This window comes from Nomascus leucogenys, chromosome 18, assembly GCF_006542625.1.
Source record: "Nomascus leucogenys isolate Asia chromosome 18, Asia_NLE_v1, whole genome shotgun sequence".
NCBI lineage: Eukaryota > Metazoa > Chordata > Mammalia > Primates > Hylobatidae > Nomascus > Nomascus leucogenys.
The window spans coordinates 69,367,683-69,381,051 of NC_044398.1; the positions used below are offsets into that span (position 1 = coordinate 69,367,683).

The window sequence follows — 13,369 nt, forward strand, 5'->3', positions numbered from 1 at the left end:
GGAGAAGGAATTATGTTGCTGTGAACGTTCACATGTTCATATTTTCACAAAGCGTTTAGCGTCAGCTGAGGAATTGACAGTGGAATTAGCAGGAATCAAAATTACAGCTAATTTCTGCCATAAAAATATGGTAATATTGAAATACATAAAAGAAAAACACATTGACTTCACATTCTTGTTTTCCTGGATACTGTTGTTAACTGACCAGATACAAGATACAGGTTTTTCCAAACCCTACTTCAGTTAAAAGGGAAACACTCTGCAAAACATAATCTTCTAAGTACAAAATTCCTTTTGGAAAATAACAAATACACAGTAATTCATTAAATATTTGAATTCGATTCAACAAATACCCATTTTGTGCCTAATGCTGTTCTCCCAAACCTGGGCTTCTCCCTCCACGCTCCTAGCCTGTAACATCCCTCCAAGCATTAATTTCTATTGTACCCACTTCCTTCCATCCCTACTACCAGTATTTTAAATTCAGGTCTCCATCAAATTTCACCTATATCATTATAACAACCTTTATAATAGTGTCTTGAATCCATTTTCTAGTGTCATTCTTCAGTTTAAAACCCTTCAGTAACTTGCCATTGCTCTCAGGATGAAGTCAAAATTTCTTTGCCAGACTGCCAGTCTAACCATCTGCTCTCAATTACAATTAGTTGCCCTCCCAGCCCCAACTTGCAGCCCTCATCTATTCGGTACTTCATGCTCAACTCATATTGAGGCACCATCTCCTTGTCACAGGCCGTCACCACCTCACCTCCAGCTCCGCTAAATAATCAAATCCCCTTTCCCCTGCCTGATTGTCACTCATCCTTGAGACTTAGCCTGCACCTGAAAAGCTACCCTGGTACATCAGAGCTTTATGAAAGGCCCTTTCTCTATGCTCCCAAGACACTTTCCCACTCCCTAATGACAGAATTTACAATGAATTGAAAATGGTTTTCACCCGGTCTCCATTCCTAGATTGTGAGCTCTCTACGAATGGAGACTCAGCGTATTCTTGGCACTTTGAAAACTGTGCCCAAGTGTCTTGAGTAAATGATTAAATGAATAAAAGGCACTGTGCTCAGCAATACGTATTTCAGAGCTGGGAAAAAAACCACACACACAGTTCTTAACGTCATAGTCCTTATAATCTAGATAAACTTTCCACAGAGAACCTTTCTAGTGAAACATCAACCAGGATTAAAATAAAGTAAACTTTCAGCAAAACAACATAGCACATGGATACATATGTAACAAACCTGCACATTGTGCACATGTACCCTAAAACCTAAAGTATAATAATATAATAAAAAATAAATAAAAAAAAGAGAAAAGAAAGAAAAAGAAAAAAAAAGTAAACTTTCATGTGTTCTTAGGAGAGGAGGGTGATAGCTTATGATAGCCCAGCAGGTGTGTGGTTTTAAAGAAAAAATTGTTCAATGAATAAATAAACATGTAAATTCAAGTTTTGCTGTCATTAATATTTTCCCCATTAGAATCGTTATTCAAACTATTAACTAGCTAATTTTAAAACATTCTTTTATTTTCTTTATTGGGGTCATTAATAAATAGAGTTATGACTCTAAGATTGGAAGATGTTTCATGGATCACTTTTGAATCTGTGATCAAATAACAGTGGCTCCAAAATAATCCATCAAATAAACAGAAGAGGAAAAACTCATTATCTTGAGCAGTTGTAAGTATGTTTTTCCAACTTAAAATTTTCTTAGAATTGTGTCTCTTTATAGATATATTTATTTGGTTCAGGAAGGACAATGAGAGATTGTCAAGTCGAACAGACTCACTTTACAAACAAGGATACCAGGTCCTAGAAAAGTTAATTGAGCAGTCACTGAGCTAACTGCATTGAATCATCTATTGTTCCTAAAGTCCTTCCAGCTCTACTGCATGATTATATAAACCACAAATATATGTGGCACCCAAACAAGGGACATGTGTTTCACCAGAATAGGATAGGCACATATGTATGTGAAACCTTGTCAATTCCCAGGAAGGCTGGAAGGGGGGGATGGTCTCTAATTATTCAATAGACATACATTAGGGATCTTCGACAAACTCCCCTTGGATATGCCTAAATAGGCATTTATTAAGCACCTAATATGAGTGCATTAAGATACAAAAATAAAGGATGAATGACTAACTCAGGCTGGGATATCTGAGAAGTTTTCATAAAGAGTAGTATTTGAGAAGGTTTTTGAAGGTATTTAGTATACAACTGGAAGACGTTAAAAACTTCTAAATAGTGGGGGTTTGGCAAAGTAGATTTCTCTTCTAAGAAGATAGTCATGGCAGCTTTTCAGCATGAGGAGGACCTAGTAATGTGAATACCTATAGAAATGTTTATGTTTATTTCCCTTTAATATCAAGATATTCTTATTGCTACACTTTAAAAAAGAAAATACCCTCTCCTTCCTGTGCATGAACAGAAATGTAAGAGATACAGAAGTGTGAGTTTTGGTTTAGTTTTTTTCAGTTCAACTGAGTAAACACCAAATTTGTAAAAATCAGTAATTTTTTCTTTAATTATAATTTTTCCAATTAAATCAAGCAAGTCTTAACACTCCACTATAAGTTTTGAAACAAATATTGCTAAATACCTTAGATATTTAGCATATCATTTAGATACTTATGATATTTTTAAATCTTACAACTTTTAAGCCATAATATTACCACTAAAACCAAAACATTTATTAATAGGTCAGGAAGTGCTTGATATGAGATATTCTAGGGGCTTTAATATTTTTCTTTGTATACTGTAATACAAAAATTTGTCCACTAGATGGAGATCATTTTCTTAAACAAGGAAACTATTTTCTACTGAAGGGTTAAATAACCTTAAAGGCCTAAATTATTTCTTAGAGACGCATGAAAATAACCCTTTAAATGACATCCAAAAAACAAAGTTCACAATGTATACTAAGTAATTATCAATATTGATAAAATTACATTAATCTAATATCAGTATTAGCTTTACAAACATTGAGAATGAAGATCTAAAAATAGTGACTGATATTTTATTGGATTTTTTTGTTAAAGAAAAAAATACTTGAGAAGACAATTGAATTTCTGTAACAAATCACTGAGTACTTATTGTGTTGGAGTAAAGTAACATGAGCATCATTAATAGTCTGAGGTTTCACTCTAAATTTTGGCACCACAAGAATTCTCAGAATACGGTTTGTTTTGGGAAGTGAACCTAGGGTCTGAGTTCATTTGCATAATTTATTTCCATTATATTAAATGCTCTTATAATCAAAATTAATTATCAAGGAAAAGTAGTATTACTGAGACTCTCTAGTCTGAAGTATCAGCCAATGTCAGTATTAGTGAATGGCTTTATAGAAAAAGAGACTTTTTATTTTGAAATATTCATTGAATAAACTTTTACATTACATCCTATGTCCTTAGATCAGCACTTGAATAAGTACAGATACACTACACATTGTCCTTTTCTAGAAAGCACTAAAGTCTAATCAAAGTAATAGAACATCAAGCAACCAGAGAAAATAAAAGCAACAAAACAGGTGGCATCTGTATTAAATAGTATATAAATACTAAAACATGAAATTGTATTATATAGGCAATCAGACTATGTGATGTAGACGATGAATGTAAAGGGAATTTAAGAAGTTGCAGGATGTACACCTTTGAAGGAGAGTTAAAAAATGTCCAGCCAGAGGAGAGCTGGGGTGGGGGTGGAGGTCATCCAGCAAAAGTGAAGCCACAAAAACAAACCCAAGAAGGAATGAATAAGGCATGTATATAAAACAGGACATTTAGTGTGTGGCTCAATTTGAGGCTTGGTATTAAAGAATAGTGGGGACCTATAAAAATGGCAATTTTGTACAGTTCAACCTAATAGGTAGGGCTGGATGTGTTTATGGTATGGATATGTTTATAGGTATGGGCCAAGGAGTGTCAGCAGAAGCTTGTTATAAAGACTTACGTGGAAACACACAAATCAACTTTTAACATTGAAATCTCAGAGGAGTAAGATGAGGAAGACTAATATTTGTTAAAATAAACATATTGCTTTTGCAACAAATAAAAGGTAGAAAACAGAGTAGAGGCTGAGCACAGTAGCCCATGCCTGTAATCCCAACACTTTAGAGGCACACGTGGGAGGATCGCTTGAGCCCAGGAGTTAAAGATTACAGTGATTGATCCTGTCACTGCACTCCAATCTAGGCGACAGAGCGTGACTCTGTCTCAAAAAAAAAAAAAAAAAAAAAAAAGACAGACAAAAAACAGTTAAAAAAAAGGAGAAAAATAAATGTGTTAACTACAAGAGGACCCCCAAAAGGCTTGTTCATTAAATACTTCAAATATTAGAACTAGGAGGTTTGCCTTAAGAGAGGTTAGTTGTGGATTTTAAAAGGCAGTACATTTTTACTCGGTAGGTAGTAAGTTAACTGAGAATTAGACACTTACTTAACTCTCTGAAAGTTAGCCTAATTAGTCAGTTTGGGCTGAAATTATAGATGGCTTCAAATAAGCTACTTATTTTTGAAACATAATTTTTTTTTTTTTTTTTTTTTTGAGACGGAGTCTCACTCTGTCGCCCAGGCTGGAGTGCAGTGGCGCAATCTCGGCTCACTGCAAGCTCCGCCTCCCGGGTTCACGCCATTCTCCTGCCTCAGCCTCTCCGAGTAGCTGGGACTACAGGCGCCCGCCACCACGCCCGGCTAATTTTTTGTATTTTTTAGTAGAGACGGGGTTTCATCGTGGTCTCGATCTCCCGACCTCGTGATCCGCCCGCCTCGGCCTCCCAAAGTGCTGGGATTAAAAGCGTGAGCCACCGCGCCCGGCCGAAACATAATTTTATCAATAGTCCACATTGTGGTATTATGAATAAAACAAGAAGGTGATGAAGGATAAGGTAGCCCTAACCTTAGATGCTGGTATCAAAATGATCAGTTGTGAATTTTCCAGAGACATTCTTTAGAAAACACTTGGATGTGGTGCATTCTCTTTTGACTCATAGCCAATTAGATGGAGTCCAAGCAAAAATCTAGCAGAAGTTTGAAAAAGTAACTAAAGGACTGGGGAGAGTAAAAATAAACAAGTTTAATGATGATGGTGGCAATTACAATAATGTTAATAATAATAAAACTTCTGGAGCACTTTCCATGTTCCAGGCACTGTGCTTTGCATATATTATCTCATTTAATCCTCACAGTAACCCTTTGAAATAGGCACTGTATTTTCTATTTGACCATGGGGACTCTGAGGCATAGACAAGTGACTCCATGTTAAGTAGTATGCTCAAGCTCATAAGTGGGTTTTAAACTCAAGCTGTCTGATTCTAAGGCTGGGGAGAAAGGACTCTGTTTACATCTCTATTATGAAGTTTCCTATTAATCGTTAAAAAAATACAACAATAACTTTTAGCTTCCTCACCTGCATGGAACTTCTGAAAGTAACATTCTGATTAACTTACAGGTGACGCAAAGGCTAATTCTGAGACTAAATTTTCATATGGGGCCGGGTGTGGTGGCTCATGCCTATAATCCCAGCACTTTAGGAAGCCAAGGCTGGTGAATTGCTTGAGCCCAGGAGTTCAGGGCCAGCCTGGGCAACATGGTGAAACACCATCTTTACAAAAAATTTTAAAATTACCTGGGTGTGGTGGTGCTTACCTGCAGTCCCAGCTACCCCAGAGGTGGAGGCAGGAGGATCACCTGAACTAAGGAGGTCGAGGCTGCAGTGAGCCATGATTACGTCACTGCACTCCAGCTTGGGTGACAGAGCGACACTCTGTCTCAAAAAAAAGTTTTCATATGACCCAACATTTTGGAATTTGCCATATCCCCAGATTTTTCCAATTCTGAACATAACAGTAGGGTGTAAAAACGTCTTTGCTGTAACCCATTTGGTGGGTTTCTTTATAGCGTTTGAGATTTCATTTGAAATTAAGGAAGGGTCAGTGGGTCTGCAAAAGGGCTTAGCAAATGGAACTAAGTGAGGTGCTTTCTTGTTCCACATGTTTGCTTCCCTTAATGCAATTTAAGAATGCACACAATTCTTAAAAGAGATAACTTTTGCCAGAAGGCAGTTTTGGAGGAGGAATGATATAGCTATATTTGGTCTCCTATGAGAGGGCAGTAAGAGTAATGACCAGCTGGCCTGCTGCATTCAGAAGTGTTAAAGAATGTGTGTGGCTAGCACTACTCATGATCATTTACTCCACAGACCCATCCTTTTCTATGGAACCAGCCCCCGACAAGAAACAAAGAGAAATCGGACAAACTGACCAATGAACTAATTACTCCCAGTTCTCCACACTGTTCCATTTCAGTGGAATTACTGGGTGGTCATACAGTTCCAATCTACCTTTCATCCACGTTCTCAACTGCTCACATACTTTGTGTCTACTGACCTTGTAATGTTTGTCTACTGAAGGTCATTTCTCATCTTTTTGGCCTTTTGCTAGACACTGCTTCCCCAGTTTAAATCTTTTCAATTTATTTTTGACCATGATATGGGCCCTCTCCTGAGCCAGAGTCCTGCTACTGTGCTGAGTAAATAGCTTTCCTCATCTATCCTAGCCATCAGGACCTTATACTTAGCACTGACCCCCAGTATGAAGCCCAAAGTGGGTGGGGCAATGAGGGCCTCAGTGGATCAGCTGCTAAGGAACCCCTATTAATAGCAGCCTCCATTACTGAAGCATCTATGAAGGCCACTCACAGGGAAGATCTTGCTGAATGCCGCTGGGAATCCTGGGAGCCATCACTGAAGCCAGGACCATCTGAGAGCTGCCCTTTTCACTACATAGTGAGAACAATGGCACATAGAAAATATAGACCTACCAAAAATGTTCCTGTTAAGACGTTTATTTAAGAGTTAGAAAACACGGGTTAAATTTGAAATCTTGGTTCAGCCACTTCCTATTTGCGTGTTCTAGGGCAAGTTACTGTACCTTTCTAGGCTTTCACTGCTGATAAAGATAATTACAGTACCTAGCTCTAGGGCCATTATAAGGATTAGAAGAGAAAATGTTTGGAAAGCATTCACCACATTGCCTGGCAGCTAGTACACTCCCATTATTTAGCAGCTATTGTTTTTCATTTTTATTACTCTTTTTCTTCCAGGGGGATCTTCATCTAGGTCATTCTCTTTAACTTTATTTGAGCACGTGGCTTTGGGAAGAACCTAAAGGGAGAGATGAAAGAGGAGGAGATCTGAGCACCAGATCACCTGAATCAGCCCTTGCAATCAGTGAGGTGACAGATGCTGGAGCCAGATTGCTCTAAAAGTTTTAGCTGCTTTTATGCCTCCACCCAACGCCATAATTCCAGTGTGATAACATCCGGGGAGGGTGGAGACTGCTGATTTTTTTCTAGATATTCCTCACTGAGGAGAAAGAATGATTTCCTACCAGGAAGTGTGGAAGGCTTGGAGGTCCCAACAACCTAGGTGGGGCTCCAGCTGAATATAATGTGCAGAAACAGTCCTTCAGACCTTAGGTCTCCAGACACAGGGTGTAGCTTGGGGACCTCAGGTCACAATTATACTGCTGTTTATATTCCTGTACTCCACTCTCCCCTGAGAGTATTGTAGCTCATGCTGTTAGCCAACACATTGGAACCCATTTTGATGCTTTGCCACTCAAGGGGAGGGGAGGCTTACCCTTGAGCTTAAGGGGAGAGTAACTGGAACTGGATGATTACATACCTTTTTTCCCCTCTTTATAATATTAAATATTTTACCCATTGTTATCAATATCACAAGGTTATGAAGTCGTTTCTAATCAATGCCAGTGATACTTCTCTATTGAAAATTTCCCTGCAGGTCAAATAGCTTCTCTGGAGTAAACAAAATAATGATTCGCAAAATTCACCATTTTAATATTTACTTTTCTCTGATTATCTATGGAGATGAGACTGTAGAAACTGGCATTTTACAGTGGTATGCACAGATGGCAATCTTTCCCAATCAATCATAAAACTGCATATTAAATTTAAGTAGGACACCCGGAGAAGGCATGATATTTAGCTACTTTACAAGATTACACAGCTAAATTATACTACACATGTTAGCTTGTATAATATATATATTTGCACAGAGTTAAGATATTTAAAAGACATGTTTTACCCTTTGTTTTCACAGATGATTTTTATAAACAAAAGCCTGGGGCTGGGCATGGTGGCTCACACTTGTAATCCCAGAACTTTGGGAGGCTAAGGGGAGTGGATTGCTTGAGCTCAAGAGTTCAAGACCAGCCTGGGCAACATGATGAAACTCTGTTTCTACAAAAAAAAAAAAAAAAGAAAAAAAAAGCCAGGCATGATGGCACAAGCCTGTGGTGCTCAGGCAGGAGAATCACTTGAGCCCGGGAGGCTGAGGCTTCAGTGAGTCTAAATCATGCCACTGCGCTCCAGCCTGGGTAGCACAGTGAGATCCTGTTATACACACACACACACACACACACACACACACACACACACACACACTGGCACAAAGATGAAGGGTATATGCTTACTTATGAGTAAAACATTAGGTGATATCTGGAAATATACAACATACGTTTCTGGCTTGTCGGTGACACTCCCAAGTAACACAGGTCAATAAAGAGATGCAAGATGGAAATGATAGCATGAGTTTGATGTCTGGACTGTAAATGAAAGAGGACAAGCTGGACTTGCTTAGCACACTTTTGACACAATGATATGATAAAAGGCCAATTTTTCTGAAAAGTATTTATTAGGCCAGTGTTATGGACTGAATCTTGTTTCCCCTAGAATTCATATGTTGAAGCCTTAACCCCCAATGGTTAAATGAGGTTGAGGTTGAGGTTAAATCTATCTTGTTTCCCCTAGAATTCATATGTTAAATGAGGTCATATGGATGAGGCCCTAATCCAATAGTGCTGGTGTTCTTATAAGAAAAGAGAGAGACACAAGAGCATTCTCTCTTCACCATGTGAGGACAGAGTGAGAAAGCAGCCATCTGCATGTAGGAAGAGAGCCCTCAACAGGAACCAAATCAGCCAATCTTGGTCTTGGACTTCTCAGCGTCCAGAATTGTGAGAACACTTCTGTTTAGGCCACCAGTCTAGGGTACTTTGTTATGCAGCCTGGGTTGACTAATACAACCAGAAAGCCCCAACCAAAAATTGTTTTACTCGAAGTTTATACATTACTTTTTAATGATTATTAAGAAAAATTTTCTTAACTGAAACCCTCCCTAAGAAAGCATCTCAAATTATTGCCAAGAGCAATGCCATGAAATTTTCCCCCTAAATTTTCTTCTAGGTTTACAGCTTCAGGTGTTACAATTAAGTCTTTTGAGTGGATTTTTTGTGTATGATTTAAGATAAGGGTTTAGTTTCATTCTTTTGCATGTGAATATCTAGTTTTCCCAATACCATTTCCCAATACCATTCAAGACTTTTCATTGTATATTCTGGACATCCTTGTCAAAGATCAATTGACTGTGTATGTGTGGGTTTATTTCTCAGCTCTATTCTGTTCTATTGGTTTTATGTCTGTCTTTGTGCCAGTACCACATTATTTTGATTACTGTCACTTAATAATATGTTTTGAAATCAGGAAGTGTGAGATCTCCAGATTTTTTGTTCTTTTTCAAGATTGTTTTGACTGTTCAGTCTTTTGTGGTTTCTTATGAATTTGAAGATTGCTTTTCTATTTCTATAAAAAATACCATTGGGATTTTGATGGAGATTGCATTGGACATTGTGGACATTTTAACAATATTAAGTTTCCTAATCCATGGCAGCATCAAAGCATAAGCAAACAAAGCAAAAATAGGCAAGTGGGACTACATCAAAATAAAATGTTTCTGCACAGCAAGGGAGAAAACACAGTGAAAATACAACCTACAGATTAGGAGAAAATATTTGCAAACCATGTATCTGATACGGTGTTAATATCCACAATACATAGGAGCTCCTACAACTCAATAGCAAAAACCCCCCAAAACCCAATTGAAACCCCTCAAAATTAAAAAACCCAATGAAAGAAATGGACATTTATCCAAAGAAGACATAAAAATGGCAAACAGGGATATGAAAAGATGCTCAACATAACTAATCATTAAGGAAATGCAAAGGAAAACCACAATGAGATACTGCTTCACTCCTGTTAGGATGGCCATTATTAAAAAAAAAAAATACCTGTTGGCAAGGACATACAGAAATTGGAATCCTTATGTACTGATGGTGGGACTGTAAAGTGATGCCACTACTATAAAAAACAGTATGGAGGTTCCTCAAAAAACTAAAAACAGAACTACTATATGATCTACCAATCCAACTTCTGGGTATTTATCCAAAAAATTGAGATCAGCATGTCAAAGAGATATTTGTATTCCCATATTAATTTATGTATATTCACAATACCAAGATGTGGAAACAATCTAAATATCCATCAATGAATGAATGGATTAAAAAATGTGGTATATACATACAATGGAATATTATTTAGCCTTAAAAGAAGGATATCCTATCATATGCTACAACATGGATGAATTTTGAGGACATTATGCCAAGTGAAATAAGTCAGTCACAGAAAGATAAATATTGCATGATCCCTCTTATATGAGGGATTTAAAGTAGTTGAACTCATAGAAGCAGGAAGTAGTATGGTGGTTGCTGGGCCTGGGTGGAGGGAGAAATGGAGAGCTGTTGTTCAATGTGTATCATTTAATCATGCAAGATGAATAAAGTCTAGAGATCTGCTGTACAACATTGTGCTAACAGCTAATAATAATGTACTATACACTTAAAATGTAAGAGGGTAGATCTCATATTATGCGTCTTTGTTTTTAGCACAATAAAGCAACTTTTAAAAAGGATCTCAAATGGCCCTAACATGAGGCCATGGTATTTGGACTCTTGAGGCAAAGCCTGCAGTAGCAGTATGAGGTCCATATTGGCAGTAATTACCTAGAAATAATGAGAACTTCAAGTAGTAAACATATACATTCAATCAGAATATGTGCTGACAATGGGAAGTGGAAAGTGTCTTTTTTTTGGTAGTCATTGGTAGGCCTTAATTTATCTAGCAATTTCATGCAGGTGTCACTGTGATTGAGAATAAAACAAGTAGGGATTTATTTCTTCTCTTATATCCTATTATCATATGCTGACCACTAACTAAGAGTATGGAGGGAAGAGCAGAAAAGCACATGCTCTCCAGGCCAGGCTGGACCCGAGAGTCAGCTGTAGCCCCACAGGACTAACTCAGTTTTATTTTCCTTGTACTGCTCACAGCAGGTTACTACCAATCTTTGACTTTCTAAGATCACTTCTAAGATGCCACATTTCCAAAATGCACTCTTTCTCAAAATGTGGCTTCATCAAGCTAAAAGTCCAAAGAGGAACAGCGTTTTGTTAACAAAGTGGGGCTCAAGATGGATTAAAGACCTAAATGTAAAACCTAAAGGTATAAAAACCCTGGAAGATAACCAGATAAACACCATTTTGAACACAGGAACTGGCAAAGATTTCATGATAAAAATGCCAAAAGCAATTGCAACAAAAGCAAAAATTGACAAATGGAACTTAATTAAACTAAAGAGCTTCTGCACAGGAAAAAAAACACACACAACTATTAACAGAGAGTAAACAGATAAACTACAGAATGGGAGAAAATGCTTGCAAATTATATTACCTGACAGAAGTCTAATACCCAGAATCTACAACGAAATTAAACAAATATTCAAGCAAAAACCAAACAGCCCCATTGAAAAGTGGGCAAAAGATATGAACACTTTTCAAAAGAAGGCATACATATGGCCAATAAGTGTATGAAAAAATGCTCAATATCACTAATCATTAAAGAAATACAAATCAAAACCACAGTGAGATACCATTTCATACTAGTCAGAATGGCTATTACTAAAAAGTCAAAAAATAACAGATGCTGGCAAGGTTGCAGAGAAAAGGAAATGCTTATATACTACTAGTTAGAATGTAAATTATTAATAGTTCAACTATTGTGGAAAGCAGTGTGGTGATTCCTCAAAGAACTAAAAACAGAGCTACCATTCAACTCAGCAATCACACTACAGGTTATATACCAAAAGGAATATAAATCATTCTACCATAAAGATACGTGCATGCATGTGTTCGTTACAGCACTATTCACAATCACAAAGATATGGAATCAAACTAAATGTCCATGAGTGATAGACTGGATAAAGAAAATCTGGTACAAATATACCATGGAAAACTATGCAGCCATAAAAAGGAGTGAGATCATGTTCTTTGTAGGAACATGGATGGAGCTGCAGGCCATTACTTTTAGCAAACTAATGCAGGAAAAGAAAACCAAATACTGCATGTTTTCACTTATAAGTGGTAACCAAATAATGAGAACACACAGGCAGAAAGAGAGGAACAATAGATACTGGGTCCAACTTGAGGATGGAGGGTGGGAGGAGGGAGAGGATCAGAAAAAAAATACCAACTGTCAGATACTATGCTTAGCACCTGGGTGACAAAATAATATGTACAACAAACCCCCGAGTCACAAGTTTACCTATATAACAAACCTGCACATGTACCCCTAAACCTAAAATAAAAGTTAAAATATTAAGAAAAAAAAAGTAAGCAAAGAAAAATACCCAAGGTAGTGTTAAGGGGTGTTTCTGTATTTATTTATTGTTTCTATGACATAGAGCAAGTAAAATTGCTTTAATAAGCCCACTTTGAAACACTGATATTTTAATGATGTGCCCTGCTACTTCTCCAGCCACCCACCCATATTTATTCCTTATATTGCAGACAGAGCGATCCTCCTAAAATGTAAGCCCATTCCTGGCAAGTTCCTGCTCATTATCCCGTAATGGTGTCCTATTTTATTCAGAGTAAATACTACGTTCTCTCAATGGTTTAAGGCCCTCAGTGACCTGGCCCCCGGTGCCTCTCTAATCATCTTTACCTACATCTCTCCCTCTTGTTCGCTCTGCTCAGCCTCTTGGTCCCTAGCTGTCCTTGAAGCACCGTGCATACTCCCTCCCCAGGGCCTTTGGATTTGCAGTTCTCTTTGCCTGGCATATTCTTTCTAGAGCTATCAGCTCAATGTTACCTTCATGAGATATTCCCATACTGGCTTATTTAAAACTGCCACCCCTAACCTCCTAACCTTTTTTTTTTTTTTTTTTTAAACAAAGAAACAGAAAACCTTCCTTACTCTTAATTTTTCTCCATCGCATGTAACAGCTTCTGATGAACTTTGTTTTTTACTTATTTTATCATCTTACTCACCCCATTAGAATATAAGCTCCACAAGTGCAGAGATTTTTTAAAAAATCTACTTTGTTCATTAATGTGCCCCCAGCAGGTACAACAGTGCCTCACACATACGAGTTGCTCAATAAATATTTG

General features: G+C 37.5%; 1 protein-coding gene across 5 annotated transcripts in view; it reads right to left on the reverse strand.

The window, feature by feature from the left end:
- The window catches only part of PDE4D (phosphodiesterase 4D), a 1,540,268-nt gene that overhangs the window by 252,345 nt on the left and 1,274,554 nt on the right, over window positions 1-13,369 (reverse strand). The window lies entirely within an intron of this gene.